This window comes from Lactuca virosa, chromosome 5 (assembly GCF_052849685.1).
Source record: "Lactuca virosa cultivar CGN04683 chromosome 5, Lactuca_virosa_CGN04683_v6, whole genome shotgun sequence".
NCBI lineage: Eukaryota > Viridiplantae > Streptophyta > Magnoliopsida > Asterales > Asteraceae > Lactuca > Lactuca virosa.
In genome coordinates this window covers 135,753,639-135,768,835 of record NC_136430.1, presented here as the reverse complement: position 1 = coordinate 135,768,835, position 15,197 = coordinate 135,753,639, and positions in this window count along the sequence as shown.

Genomic DNA, 15,197 nt, shown 5'->3' with positions numbered 1-15,197 from the left:
CCGGATCACTTGGCACTTCTAAAAAAATAATAATAAAAACTAAAGAGAGAAAAAAAGGTAAATGGAGGAGAGTGGGAAGAGTGGTACATTACTACTACTCGTGAAGCATTTCGAAATAACCCTCAACAACCGAGCTGCTCGGCTATCAGCAGCCGTATTGACCAAATCCAGGAAGTCTCGCTACTCGGCTCTCACCATTCATGTTGACCGTCCCCGGGTTGTCTCACTGCCTAGATCTTAGCAGCCGCGTTCCCTGGGTCTCGGTAGTCGTGCTGCCTGACCCCTAGCAGCCATACTACCCAGCTCAACAGCCGCTAAGCCCATTCATCAGCAGTTACGTTTTCTGACTCCCAACAGTCGCGCTATCCAACTCGCGCAAGTCGCGCTACCCATGTCTTGTCAGCACTTGCATCGCCTAACTCTTTCTAGCAGCTGTGTATCTCAGCTTTCAGCAGTTATACATCCATCTGTCCCTTTCTTTGCATCTTCTAAGGAAAAAGAGAGGCAGGGAGAAGGGTTGGTACGACACTATGCAGATGTGATTTTTATTCCCAAGGCGCAGAGTTAAAGTACACGAAGAGCTGATGCTATGCATGATAGTGCATTCCCGAGGTGACATTACTATTTCGGATCGAAAGAGCATCCTCGTGGTTCAACCCTCAGTAGTCTCATTGCCCAGTTGTCAGTGGTCGTGCTGCTCATCTATCGCTAGCAACTCGGTGCTCAGTTCTTAGCGGCCCTGTTGACTAGCTCTTGACGGCAGTCTCGCTACGCACCACTTGACAACATCTACACTATCCAGATCTAAGTGGCATCGCCACATAGCCCTCGGCAGACAGCCAAGACAGCGAAGCACCAATAGTCACTACAACTAATGATGTAGCAAAGCATCACGTGCGATTACACTTCAACCAAGACTGATCACCCGGTCCAGACACAAAATATTACATTTTCTACGCCCAATCGTGCAAGGTTCAGCACCCTTGCCTTGAGTCGCTTGGCTTTTCAGTCCGACTCCATTCTAGCGGCAAGCTCCGCATGCAAGGTTCAACACCCTTGCTTTGAGTCACCGACTTCTCATCCCGACTCCATTATAGCGGCAAGCTCCGCATGCGAGGTTCAGTACCCTTGCCTCAAGTCGATTGGCTTCTCACCCCGACGCCAATATAGCGGCAAGCTCGGCATACGAGTTTCAACACTCTTGCCTTGAGTCGCCTGGCTTCTCAGCCCGACTCCAGTATAGCGGCAAGCTTCAAATGAGAGGTTCACTACCCTTGCCTTTAGTCGCCTGAATTTTCGGCCCGAATCCGTTATAGGGGCAAGCTCAGCATGCGAGGTTTAGCACCCTTTCCTTGATTCGCATGGCTTCTTAGAAAGCTTTGCATGCAAGGTTCAACACCCTTGCCTTGAGTCGCTTAGCTTCTCAGCCCGACTCCATCAGCGACATGCCCCGCCAACAAGACTCAAAGGCTTGCAACTTTTTCCGACATGGTTCCATGCGATGCTCTCCCGCGTGACATCTCCGTGATCACTAACTGCCAAGCCCAAGCTACTCTTCTAAGCCACACAACATAAATCGCGCATTGTCGCGCACCGTAAGTCGTGCATCATAAGTTTATACCATGCCTAGCATCGCGCTTTTGGTGTTTCTTCTCCCACAATCATCATGGTTCTCTTATGCTCGGACGATCGATAAAGCATTTTCCACATTACATCCGGCTATAGTGAGGTTACTCTCCAGCAAAATGCAATCACAACAGTAACCCTGTTGCGTATCCCTCAGCATCTCTGTTACCTGGCTCTCGCCAATGGTCTTATTGTGCAACCCATATCTATAGCCTCTCCGCTTATCCCTAAGCATCTGTGTTGTCTGGCTCTCGTCAACGCTCTTGCTGCACAACCCCTATCTATAGCCTCGCCGCGTATCCGTCAGCACCTCTGTTGCCTGGATGTCGGTGACAGTCTCGTTGGACATCCCTTACATATAACCCATGACAAGTATATTATGGTCAACAACCTTTCGTCCCATCGCTTTGAAGACATCTCGGACAAGAGTCTTGCTACCTTTTATTATGCCAACAACCTCGTTGTGTATTGTGTACCATAGTCTGATATTGCTACCTACATTACCCACATCAGACTGGGAGGAATCTAGCTAGGTATAGCCCAAGCAGGAAACACCTTCAGGACGGTCATCGATGTATGTAAAACAGACTATGTAGATTGTTATCGGTGACATTCCATCTGCGCGTGACCACAACAGCGACTACGTCGGAAAACAATCTTAGGGACTGAATGGTGAGCTTACGCTTCTTAACTACCTTGGCCCGACGTCTTATCGACATCATTGTCGCATTGCAACCCCACCCCGTGTAACATTAGTAGCAGCCTTGCTCTGCATAACATCGCAACAACAACTACGTTGCGTCTCACCGACCGGATCATACTCTTGACAAGGAAATATCCTTAAGCCAGCCCATGCTTGACTAATTGCGCATCAAAATTACTCTCGTGGGCGAGATTCGGTCGTTCTCTTTATTATTTAATGCATTGGTGCTTTGTCTAGTCTGATTCGATTGTCAGCAATCCAATCACATCGGACTAGGGGGACTTCATGACACATGGTTTATATGACTAAGTCCAGTTCAATGTCATTGGCCACGTACCAATAACATCAGACTGGGGGACTTGAAGATATATGGTCCATTAGTATGGCCTAGACAGCTCTGGCGCACCAGCCTTGCCTGGTGCTTCCTTGCCAGCCTTGCCTTGCGCTCCCTTGCAAGCCTTACCTGGGACTCTCCTGCCGCCCCGGCCTGGCGCTCCCTTGTCAACCTTTCCTGGTGCGCGACCACCAGCCTTGCCTGATGCATGCCCGCCAGCCTCGCCCGAAGCCTTCGGGCGGCCTTGCCCAGCCCCTTGCTAGCTGGGCTTGAATTGGGTTGGCCCAAGGCCTGACCGAATTACCCTTGACCTAATTATCCTCTATAAAGTGAACAGTATCTCCTCCTTGGAAGGGGATCTCTCCCTGACGGCTCAGCCACCGCCCTAGACTCTGGCCGGGTAGCTCCGTCGCCACCCACCGCCGTCAGCCACCATACACTACCCTCAGCACCAAGATAGTTCTCTCTAGCTACGGAGAACCATCTTATCCATCCAACCAACCGATCTAACTTGATCGTCTGAGCCTGCTCCCAAGGCACAGTCCATGAGGCGGTTCTAATGACCTTGTCTGTTGTGACCTCCCAGATCTTCTATGGCGTAGAAGCACACTCTCAGAGCAGGTGGTCGGAGCCAATGTCGCATCAATATATATATATATATATATATATATATATATATATATATATATATATATATATATATAGAGAGAGAGAGAGAGAGAGAGAGAGACAGAGAGAGAGAAAGAGGTAGATTATGTTGAGATTCAAAGTAACATAGAGATCTTGAGATACAACCACAGCCACATAGTTTACATATGCCGCTATAACCCTCCAACGTACCGGCACGGTGGGTGAGCTATAATCATAAATGATTATTTAGCATCGCCCGTTCCTTTCACCTCCTTCACCTTCCCCACCACCACAACTGTCACCGACATCACCACTATCACCACTTCTACCACCATCCGACCTAAGCATTGCTACATCCGTCACTTATACCACCGCCATTTCTGCCACCACCACTTCCTCCCCCACCAACCATTATAATCATATATGATTATTCAATCTATGAACATATATATATATATATATATATATATATATATATATATATATATATATATATATACATATATATATATATATATATATATATATATATATATATATATATATATATATATATATATATATATATATGTTGGATTAGGTGGCTAAGCCCATACTATAATTGGTATGTACTTGACCCGATAGTAGCAAGGTCCATTTTGGGTTGCATTCACCAGAACAATCTGATAGGATGGATATTTGAGAAAGAGGTTATTTGTGATTTATTAATATATTATGAGTATAATATATTAATTGAGAAATCATATTATTTAATTCATATTGATCAAGAATTTATTTGGAATTAATTTAGTGATCAAAAGAGACTGATAAAATATACGGGGACTGATTATGTAAATCAGTGATACATATGGTTTGGGCTATTGATCCATGCTGGGCTAAGTTTATGTGAGAATCCATAAAGAGTTAGTCCATATCAGTTATTGGATCATAAGCTAAGTTTATGGATTAGGGTTTACAAGTGACCCTTGGAATTCTACACTATATATGTGTAACCCCTTAGCCAAAATCGATACACAAGTGTTCTAAGAAGCATATAGCCGATTTTGGTGCTCCAAGCTCTATCTCATAATTCTCCAATTGTTCGTGGTGTTTTGTGAACCATTTGAGGCATCACACTTGAGGCGCTAAGCTTTTGAAAGGTCAAATTCAACAAGCTACAATAAGAGGTAATCTTCTAACTAGTTTTTATGATTCATATGTCAAATTGTATGCTAGTTAGGCTTCATGCTTCAGAAAAAGAAAATTGCATGTATAATTAGAGAAAACTTAGATCCAAAGCATTAGGGTTGTATATGCATCATAGGGATGTTATACTGCTCAAAACCCATCAGTGGTATCAGAGCCTAGGGTGTTTTCTATTATATTGATGCAATTGTTTGATTTTCAAAGCCGAAAAAATGACAATTCTGGCCACTGACTGCTGGACTCGTCGAGTCCCATAGGAAAACTCGACGAGTTGTATCATATGGTGATGAACTCGACGAGTCCATAGCCTGGCTCGACGAGTTAGATCATCAGATGGTAGTATTTCGGGTTTCTTTGCCAGAATTGGATTAGGATCGTTACCACAAATTGTTTTGTATCATAAATTCGTTTTTCTTGATATGGTGATGATTATCCTCATCCAATTAAAAGACAATGGTGTTATTCCATGAAATTGCACTTTGCACCTTGCCAAGTCATTAGTGGAGCGTGTGTGGTTAACCGACACACTAATTTTGGACTAGCAAGGGTGGCAAAGGGTAGCTTGATGTTTATCATTGATTGATGGAGTGTGTGTAGCTAACCGGCACATTGATTAGGTGGTAAATGTAAAAATGGTGTTATCCCAGTCACAAACTTGAAGGGCATAATCGAGATTTAAACATGCCATTGAAAATTTCAATGAATCTCAAAAGAATCTAGGAATTTCAATTCATTTAAAGCTTAATCTTCAATTTCGTTTTTCATGGTGGAAATTGGTAAATCGTCATTTACCTACCTTCAAATATTATGCAATTGGATTACGCCATCCTTCTACCGAATTGTAGAATATTGTGTTGGGTCCTAGCCTTAATATTTCATTTGGGTGTTATTGTAAGGATTCTTATCTAATCTAAACTTTGTTTTTCTTTTCAGATGTCTTCCAACACCGCGTCCGGCTCAAACCCTTCTGGCTCTTTCTCCCTCATGAACTTATGTGGGAGGGTCATCTTTGATGGGTCGAATTTCAATGACTGGATTCGAAACATTCGCATGGCCATTCGTTACGATGAAAAAGAATATGTCCTCGACAAAGAGCTTAAGGAGATTGATGAATCTACTGCCACTCCTGAACAGATAGTTGAGTATAGGGCTCATGAGAAGGACGCGACAAAAGTGTCGTGCATCATGATAGCTACTATGACTCCTGAGCATTAGAAGTCATATGAGGACTTCTGGCCTTACGAGATGCACCAAGACTTGATGGAAAGGTACCATCAAAGTGCTCGATAGGAAAGGTATGAAATCATTGCCTCCATGATTACAACAAAAATGAAGGATGATGAGTCTATCACGACCCACTTGCAAAAGATGCAAAGGTTTGTGGACCGCTTGCTGAAATTGAATGTTGACTTTGATGAAGAGTTGGCCATTGACATTATCCTACACTCTTTGACTCCTTGTTATGATAAGTTTCGTATGACTTATCATATGAACAAGGAGGAGGTCACTCTAATCAAGCTTCAAGGCCTTCTAAGAACTGCTGAAAGTAGTTTGAAAGGCAAAATTGTTATACCCGCTCCTACTGTTGCTGTCCCAGTCCTGGCAATTGGACATGGGAAAGGGAAGAAGAGAAAGGATCCTTCTAAGAACCATACAGGAAAGTCCCATGATGGATCCTCTTCTAATGGGACCAAAGGTGGTTCTGCTACTCCATCTTCCAATCCGAAAGAAGCAGAGTGCTTCTACTGTCATAATAAAGGGCATTGGAAACGAAGTTGCCCCAAATACTTGCAGGACATCAAGGATTGGAAGATAAAGCCCACCTTTGCAGGTATTTACACTATTCTATCTAATAATTCATCACATGGTAGTTCTTGGGTCCTTGATACATGATGTGGTTTTCACATTTGTTCTGATTTGCAAGGTCTAAGAAGAAGTAGGGATGTGGAGCACGAGAAGATGAACCAGATCATGGGAAATCAGAAAGAGTCCCATGTCACGAAGATTGGAGTTTATTCTTTATTGCTTAATAATGGATTAGAGTTAGATTTGAATAATTGTTGCTACTCGTCTGATATGGCGAGGGATATTATTTCCTTTCATGGTTTGTATAAACAAGGTTTTAGTTTTTTGTTTAATAATGAAATTGGTTCTATTAATACTTTTTATAATGGTACTCTTTATTTTGAATCATTGCCTTGTAATGGTATATATGAAACTGTGATGGTTGTAGACAACTTAGGAAATAATGTGTTGTATATCGATTCGTCCAATGGTTTGGACAAAGCATGCTTATGGCACTGTCATCTTGGACATGTCAACAAGAAGCGCATAGCCCAACTCCAAAAGGATGGAGTGTTGGAGTCATTTGACTTAAAGTTGGACGACACATGTGAATCTTGCTTCCTTGGAAATATTACCAAGTCACCCTTCACCGGTACTTGTGAAAGGGGTGAGGGTTTGTTGGATCTCATACACACCGATGTGTGTGGGCCTTTCAGATCTGCCATAAGGGATGCTAATCGCTTCTATGTGACTTTTACTGATGATTATAGTAGATATGGGTATATTTACTTAATCAAGAATATGTCAGAAACCTTTAAAAATTTCAAGGAATTTAAAAAAGAAGTGGAGAATCAGCTGGGCAGGAAGATAAAGATGATCCGATCCGATCGAGGTGGTGAGTATCTTAGTATCGAGTTCCATGACTATCTTAAGGAATGTGGAATTTTTTCACAATTAACGCCACCTTGGACACCACAGCTTAATGGTGTGGCTGAGAGGCGCAATCGAATCTTGTTGTATATGGTTCGTTCCATGATGAGTCGAGCTTCGTTACCTATCTCATTCTGGGGGTATGCCTTAGAGACTGCCGCCCATATCCTTAATCTAGTCCCTACTAAGAAAGTTGCCAAAACACCTCACGAGATGTGGACAAGGAAGGTTCCCTCGTTGGCACATATCAAGGTTTGGGGTTGTGAGGCTTTCGTAAGACGAGAGACTCACGACAAGCTCGAACCTCGTAGTGAGCGATGTATTTTCATCGGCTACCCGTAAAACTCCTTTGGGCATCTCTTCTATAGACCGAGTGACAATGTTGTCTTCGATGCGAGGAGAGGGGTTTTCTTATAGAGAGAACTCATATGCCAAGAGGACAGTGGGAGGCAAATTGACCTTGAAGAGCTTCAAGAGTTAAGTGATGAAAGAACCTCAAACACTAGTGCTCAACCCGAGGAGGAAACTCCTGTTGAACCAATTGACGAGTCCTTACCTCTGAGACGTTCCAGTAGATTTAGAATGACACCTGATTTTTATGGTTTCCATATTACTACAGATGGTGATACATTTATTAATGATAGTACACTGGTAAATTTGGATGAGCCTAATAACTACAAGGAAGCCATGGCGGGCCCCGGTCTTGAAGATGGAAAGAGGCTATGGACAGCGAGATTTAGTCCATGTATGACAATCAAGTTTGGAACTTGGTTGACAATGTACCAGGTCGTAAGACAGTCGAGTGCAAATGGATCTTCAAGAAGAAGACCGACATGGATAGGACAATACATACATATAAGGCACAATTGGTTGCGAAGGGCTTTACTCAAACTCACGGAGCTGACTATAACGAGATCTTCTCACCAGTAGCACAAATCAAATCTATAAGGTTTATGCTAGCCATAGCTGCATTTCATGATTATGAAAAATGGCAAATGGATGTCAAAACCGCTTTCCTTAATGGGAAGTTGGCTGAAGAGGTTTACATATGTCAGCCAGAGGGTTTTGTAAATGCAAAGTACCCTAATAGAGTGTGTAAGCTTCAGAAATCCATATATGGATTGAAACAAGCATCTCGTAGATGGAATATTTGTTTCAATGAGAAAGTCAAAGAGTTTGGTTTTTTAAGAAGCGAGGATGAGTCTTGCGTATATGTCAAAGCTAGTGGGAGTACAGTTATCTTTCTGGTGTTGTATGTGGATGACATAATACTCATAGGAAACGACATTCCAACCTTGCAGGAGGTTAAGTCCTGGCTTGGGAAGTGTTTCGCTATGAAAGACCTCGGGGCAGCTGCTTACATTCTAGGGATAAGGATATTGAGAAATAGGAGTAAAAGACTAATAGGACTTAGTCAAAGTACCTACTTGGATAAGGTGTTGAAACGTTTCGGCATGGAAAATTCCAAGAAAGGTGAATTACCTATCCAGAGCAATACCAACCTGAGTAAGACCCAGTGTCTGAGTACCGATGTCGAGATAGCAGAGATGAGCCGAGTACCATATGCTTCCGCAGTTGGCTCGATCATGTATGCTATGACTTGTACTCGCGCTGATGTGGCTTTTGCCTTGAGCATGGTCATCAGATATCAAGGGAATCCTGGTAAAGCTCACTGGATTGCAGTAAAGAACATTCTTAAGTACCTGCGGAGGACTAAGGGCTGGGTCCTTACCCTCGGTGGGAGTGATGACTTGAGAGTAACAGGGTATAGTGACGCCAGCTTTCAGACTGACAGAGATAATTTCTGCTCTCATTCGGGTTGGGTATTTACCCTGAATGGAGGAGCAATAACTTGGAAAAGTTCCAAACAGGAGACTGTAGTTGATTAAACGTGTGAATCAGAGAACATAGCAGCAAGAAAAGCGTCGAAGGAGGTGATATGGATGAAGAACTTCATTGGAGACCTTGGAGTTATACCAGCTGTAAAGAAGCCTGAGGAAATTTTATGTGACAGCGAGAGTGCGGTAGCCTTAGAGAAGGAACCAAGGGATCATGGCAGATCCAGGCACATTGACAGAAAATATCACTTCATAAGACATCAAGTAGAAAAAGGACTCCTTGTAGTAAATAGGGTATCATTAAAGGAGAACCCAGCAGATCCCCTTACGAAGGGACTGAGTAGGGTTAAGCACTTGCAATATGCTAGGAGTATTGGGCTGAAGGACGATATTAGATTTAATGATTAGATTGTTTTTAGAAACTTGTAATAGATAAAATGTAATTGACATTTGATGATTAAATAAAAGGAGTTTTATTTATAAGTAAAGTTACTATCCTGTGAGACGATAATATATAATAGTCTTCAAACCTAGATATATGAGTTGTTGATTATGAGTTGGTTGTACATTGATAGTGCGAAAACGCATCAGTAACTTGGTGTTATAAAACGTGATGTTGTGTATGGCTTAACAAGTAATTAGTGCAAACATATAAGTCGAAGTTTATCTGTTCCTTTTATCCTAAGAGGACTAAAAGCGATATCTTGGGCCCCTCGATGATTTTGTTTTGACTTATGTGCCGGGCCCGGTCAAGACTCAATTGATGTGTTCAATTAAGATCTATTTCAAACAAATTAGAAATCGGGAAACAAACTGTTGGACAATAAATATGACAATGTTCCATGTATTTGTCCGCATGATATCTTGAGAACGGAGAATTTTATGATCCCCTATCTAAAAGGACACATCAGAGTTCGACGACAAATTTTGAGAGATACGATTGTTAATCGGATTTTAAGTCGTACTTGCAATTATAGTTATTAGACTTATCCAAGTGGGAGACTGTTAGATTAGGTGTCTAAGCCCATAAATATAATTGGTACGTACTTGACCCGATAGTAGTATGGTCCATTTTGGGTTGCATTCACCAGAACAATCTGATAGGATGGATATTTGATAAAGAGGTCATTTGTGATTTATTAATATATTATGAGTATAATATACTAATTGAGAAATCATATTATTTAATTGGTATTTACCACGAATTAATTTGGAATTAATTTAGTGATCAAAAGAGACTGATTAAATATACAGGGACTGATTATGTAAATCAGTGATACATATGGTTTGGGCTATTGATCCATGGTGGGCTAAGTTTATGTGAGAATCCATAAAGAGTTATTCCATATGAGTTATTGGATCATAAGCTAAGTGTATGCATTAGGGTTTACAAGTGACCCTTGGAATTCTACACTATATATGTGTAACCCCTTAGCCAAAATCGATACACAAGTGTTCTAAGAATCATATAGCCGATTTTGGTGCTCCAAGCTATATCTCATACTTCTCCAATTGTTGGTGGTGTTTTGTGAACCATTTGAGGCATCACACTTGAGGTGCTAAGCTCTTGAAAGGTCTAATTCAACAAGCTACAATAAGAGGTAATCTTCTAACTAGTTTTTATGATTCCTATGTCAAATTGTATGCTAGTTAGGCTTCATGCTTTGGAAAAAGAAAATTGCATGTATAATTAGAGAAAACTTACATCCAAAGCTTTAGGGTTGTATGTGCACCATAGGGATGTTATAGTGCTCAAAACCCATCAATATAATCATTTATGTTAGGCATACCCCGCTGTTGCCGGTACACTGCAGCGTTAGAGAGGCAAATGAGAAGTATGTGGCTGAGGTTCAATCTCAACATCTCTATTTTTTTAATCTCAAGTGAATTGTCCCCTATATATATATATATATATATATATATATATATATATATATATATATATATATATATATATATATTGTTGGGTTTTATTTCAAAAACAGTTTCATAAACTAGAGAAATTTGACAAACGGGAGTCTTGTTTTTCGAAAATAACATAAACAAAATTATACCCACCAAGGATCATCTTGCAAGTTATAGAAATATTTAAACACCAACCAAAGAAGAGATGAAGAAATAAAAAACCTTTGTAGTTATTTGGGTCCTCTTGCGAGGCCTGGAAGTTGATGAAGAATGATGAACTTTAGAGACGCCACCAATAACTCAACTTGATGTATAATGCTAGTTCTTTATATAAAACTCTTAAGACTCTTAAGCTTGAAGTTCATAAACAATATGACGTTCAAGAGAGCATAAGCAAGAGAGTTAATCTTCAAAAGATGAACACAAATGATAGATAATACACACATCCAAGCATGTTATTATTCGTTAGCTAGAGAAGAAAGAAGATCAAAGCCTTTCTTAAAAGCACATCTATTACACATAAGTGTTTAACTAGTTAAGTACTTATGTCCCTAAAGCTAGTTTATCTCTCATACCTTTAAGAAAGCAAAAAGCAGACACCTCATGCCTTCCTTTTTCTTCCCATAATTTTGAAAATAAGAAATCAAAAAGAAGACCAAACTTTTATAATTTATAAACCAAGTTTATAAAATATAAACTTTAACTTTTTGGTAAAAGACAAAATAATTTATCTAGTCCAAAATGTTGTGCATGTTTATTAATTGATGCCATATGAATTATGTAATGTGAGTTACTAATGAAAATTATTATTTCCATATTAATAAATAATTTCCAATTAATTATAAGATTTTATTGAATATTTATTAAAATTAATTTCTAATAAATTATCAATTATATCAAGTTGTTAGTGTGATTCATTAGTATCATATGTTAATTAGCAACATCACTTTAATATGATTCTTCGGCATACAAGATCCTTAATATATATATATATATATATATATATATATATATATATATATATATATATATATATATATATATATATATATATATATATATATATATTAACCAAACTTAGGGAAAGTACCAACGAACTCTTATATACTTTTGACAATAAATTTCACATGTACATGTGCATATACATATTTAAGTGATACATAAAAACTTGAAATTTTGATTCTTTGTTTGAATATGTATATTCACATATTTTTTGCTAATGTGCATATGCACAAAAAATAAGAATATGCATTAAAACTACATTTTTTGAAAATTATTTGTTTAAATATTAGCTTCGAAATATTTAGAAAATAATCGATGTATTAAAAAATGTTAATTTATGTTCAAAAAAAAGTTCTTTTTTAATATTTTATTTAAAAGATAGTATATATCTCGAAAATAATATTTAAGAATGGATTTTTTTTCAAAAAAAAATACACTTTTGATGCATATTCGTATTTTTTTTGTGCATATGCACATTTAAAAATACACGTGCATATGCACATGGAGATAAATAAAATTTCTATTTTTTGCATTTATCTTAGATTCATATACACATGCACGTTTGAAATTTGGTTCCAACGTTGCATACAGATAAGTTTTTTTGGTTATCTCCCACACATACACATTTCGTTCTCCAGTCTACTTACAGGTCCAACTAAGAACATATGAGATTTGTCGGTGTAGAAACTTCAAGGTATTGTTAGTTTTTTATTTAATTATCAATTCATCGTTAACCCTAATTTTCCGTTCACCAACTTCGTGACAATTCATATATGAAAGGTAAGGTTCTCATCAACTTCGGTATGTAACCTGCTTGATTGCCACTAAAGTTACACAACGATTTTATCCTTTTTAGAAGTACGATTTTATCCTTTTGAAAAATAGAGAAAGTAATGACATTTTTGTTAGGTGTAAGGTTTCATTTCTTTAACGATTCTCAATTTCATTTGATTGAATGTGTCTGATTGTCTACTTACCAGGGGTAAGCATGGGTGTTGTGTTTAGGGGCTACCTGTTTTTTTTTTTGTATAGTCTTTTTTTTTCAGATTTGGGATTACATAATCTATATCCACCAAGGAAAATGAGAAGAAGAAGGCCATTCTTTAGGTTTGGTTCAACTTTAAGTTTTGATCTTACGGAGAACAAAAAAAAAGCAAGGTAATTAAGGTAATTTAGTTTATCCATATTATTTGTTTTCTTACCTTTCTCCATTTTCCCTTTTTAATGTGTAAAAATATTTGTTATAAAGAATCATTAGTGGAGAATAATAATGAAAATCTCATTGAACAATAACAAGGTTTCCTTTCTTTTATCAATTTCATTAGCTTTACAAGTATGGTGCAGGACGAAAAGGGAAAAATGGAGTGAAAGTGCATTGTTATTAATTGTAGATAAGATGAAGTTAGAAGGTGCAATTTTAATGTGTTATGTAAATTGTAATGTTTATTTTTTGGTAATTATAGAAGGTACAAGGAATGCATTGTCTCTTTGTGGAACTATGTGTAATCACTTGGATATATAGTTACGCAGTTCTTAAGAGGAAAGTAGAACACCCTTTTCCAACTTCATCTTCTCTACAGTTAATAGCGATGTACTTTCACTCGCATTATAACTTGATTACTAGACTTAAAACTAATTAGAAGTGATGCAAAAAGTATGTTGTTCTATATTTCAATCTCGCCTCAAAATTCATATGCGTAATATGATGTACATATTTTGGACATTGTTACTTACACATGGAAGGGACTGAAAGCTAGGAAAAATAAACAAAAGTATGAAAAAAAAATTGTGTGAAGAAAGTTTCAACTTCTATTAAGGTAAACTATGTAAATGGTAACCAACTTTTGTACTTGGAGTTTCCTCAAAAGTTAAAAAAAATATTAAACAATCAAGTTATAATTTTTTACATTTTTGTGATTTTTTTTAACCGGGAAATTAGTCATGTAGGTTAAAAGTTGAGACAATTTGATTTGATGTTTGTTTATTTCGAGGATTATTTTGGGCAATGTGGAAAAGTCACAAAAGTTTCCCTCTCTCAGATAGGTGATAGGACTTTCCAATACTTTAATAACGACACTTTTAGTGTGTAAGTTTACAAGCTTGCATATTGAATTGATTTTATGTCTGATTTTAGTCCTAAAAGTCACAATTTTGTTCTTTTATGTTCCTATTGAAGGGTTTTGAGCACTCTAACAACCTTATGGTGCACATGCAACCCTAGATGCTTTGGATCTATTTTTTCTCTAAGTATACATGCATTTAATTTTCCAAAGCATACATATCCTAGCTAGCATGCAATCAACAATTGAACAATACAAATGGTTAGAAACTTTACCTCTTGTTGTAGCTAGTTAACTTTGGCCTTTAATATTTTAGCACCTCCAATGTGATGCCTCAAATGCTTCACAAAACACCACCAACAATGGAGGACTTGAGAGAGAGTTTCTTGCACAAAAAATCGGCTACTATGAACTCTTAGAACATATGTGTCCTATTTTAGCTATAAGGTAACATATATATATATATATATATATATATATATATATATATATATATATATTGTAGAATACTAAGGGTCATGGTTAAACCCTAATCCATACCCTTGGGCTCATTATCCAAGATACATGATCCATATGAACCAACTCTTTATGGATTCATCCATAAACTTTGTCCAACATGTATCATAAGCCCAAACCATATATATAACTAATTTATACAATTAGTCCCCACTAATTTAATTATCCTCTTGTGATCACTAAATTAATTCCAAATTAATTCCTGATCAATACTAATTAAATTATATGATTTGTCAACCTCTCAAACGTCCATCCTATTAGATTGTTCTGGTGAAATGCAACCCAAATGGACCATGCTACTCTCGGGTCAAGTATATACCAATTATAGTTATGGGCTTAGACACCTAATCAAACAGTCTTCCACTTGGATAAGTCTAATAACTATAACTGCAAGTACAACTTAATAAACCGACTAGCAATCGTTTCTTTTAACAGCCACTGTCTAACTTTGACATGCCATTTAGATAAGTGATCATATAATCCTCTGTTTTTCAAGATATCAACCGGACAAATACATGGAACGTAGTCATACTTATTGTTCAGCAGTTTGTTTCCCGATTTCCGATTTGTTTGACATAGAACTTAATCGAACACATCAATTTAGTTCTGACCGGGCCCGACACATAAGTCAAAACAAAATCATCGAGGGGCCCAAGATATCGATTTTACTCCTCCAAGTATTA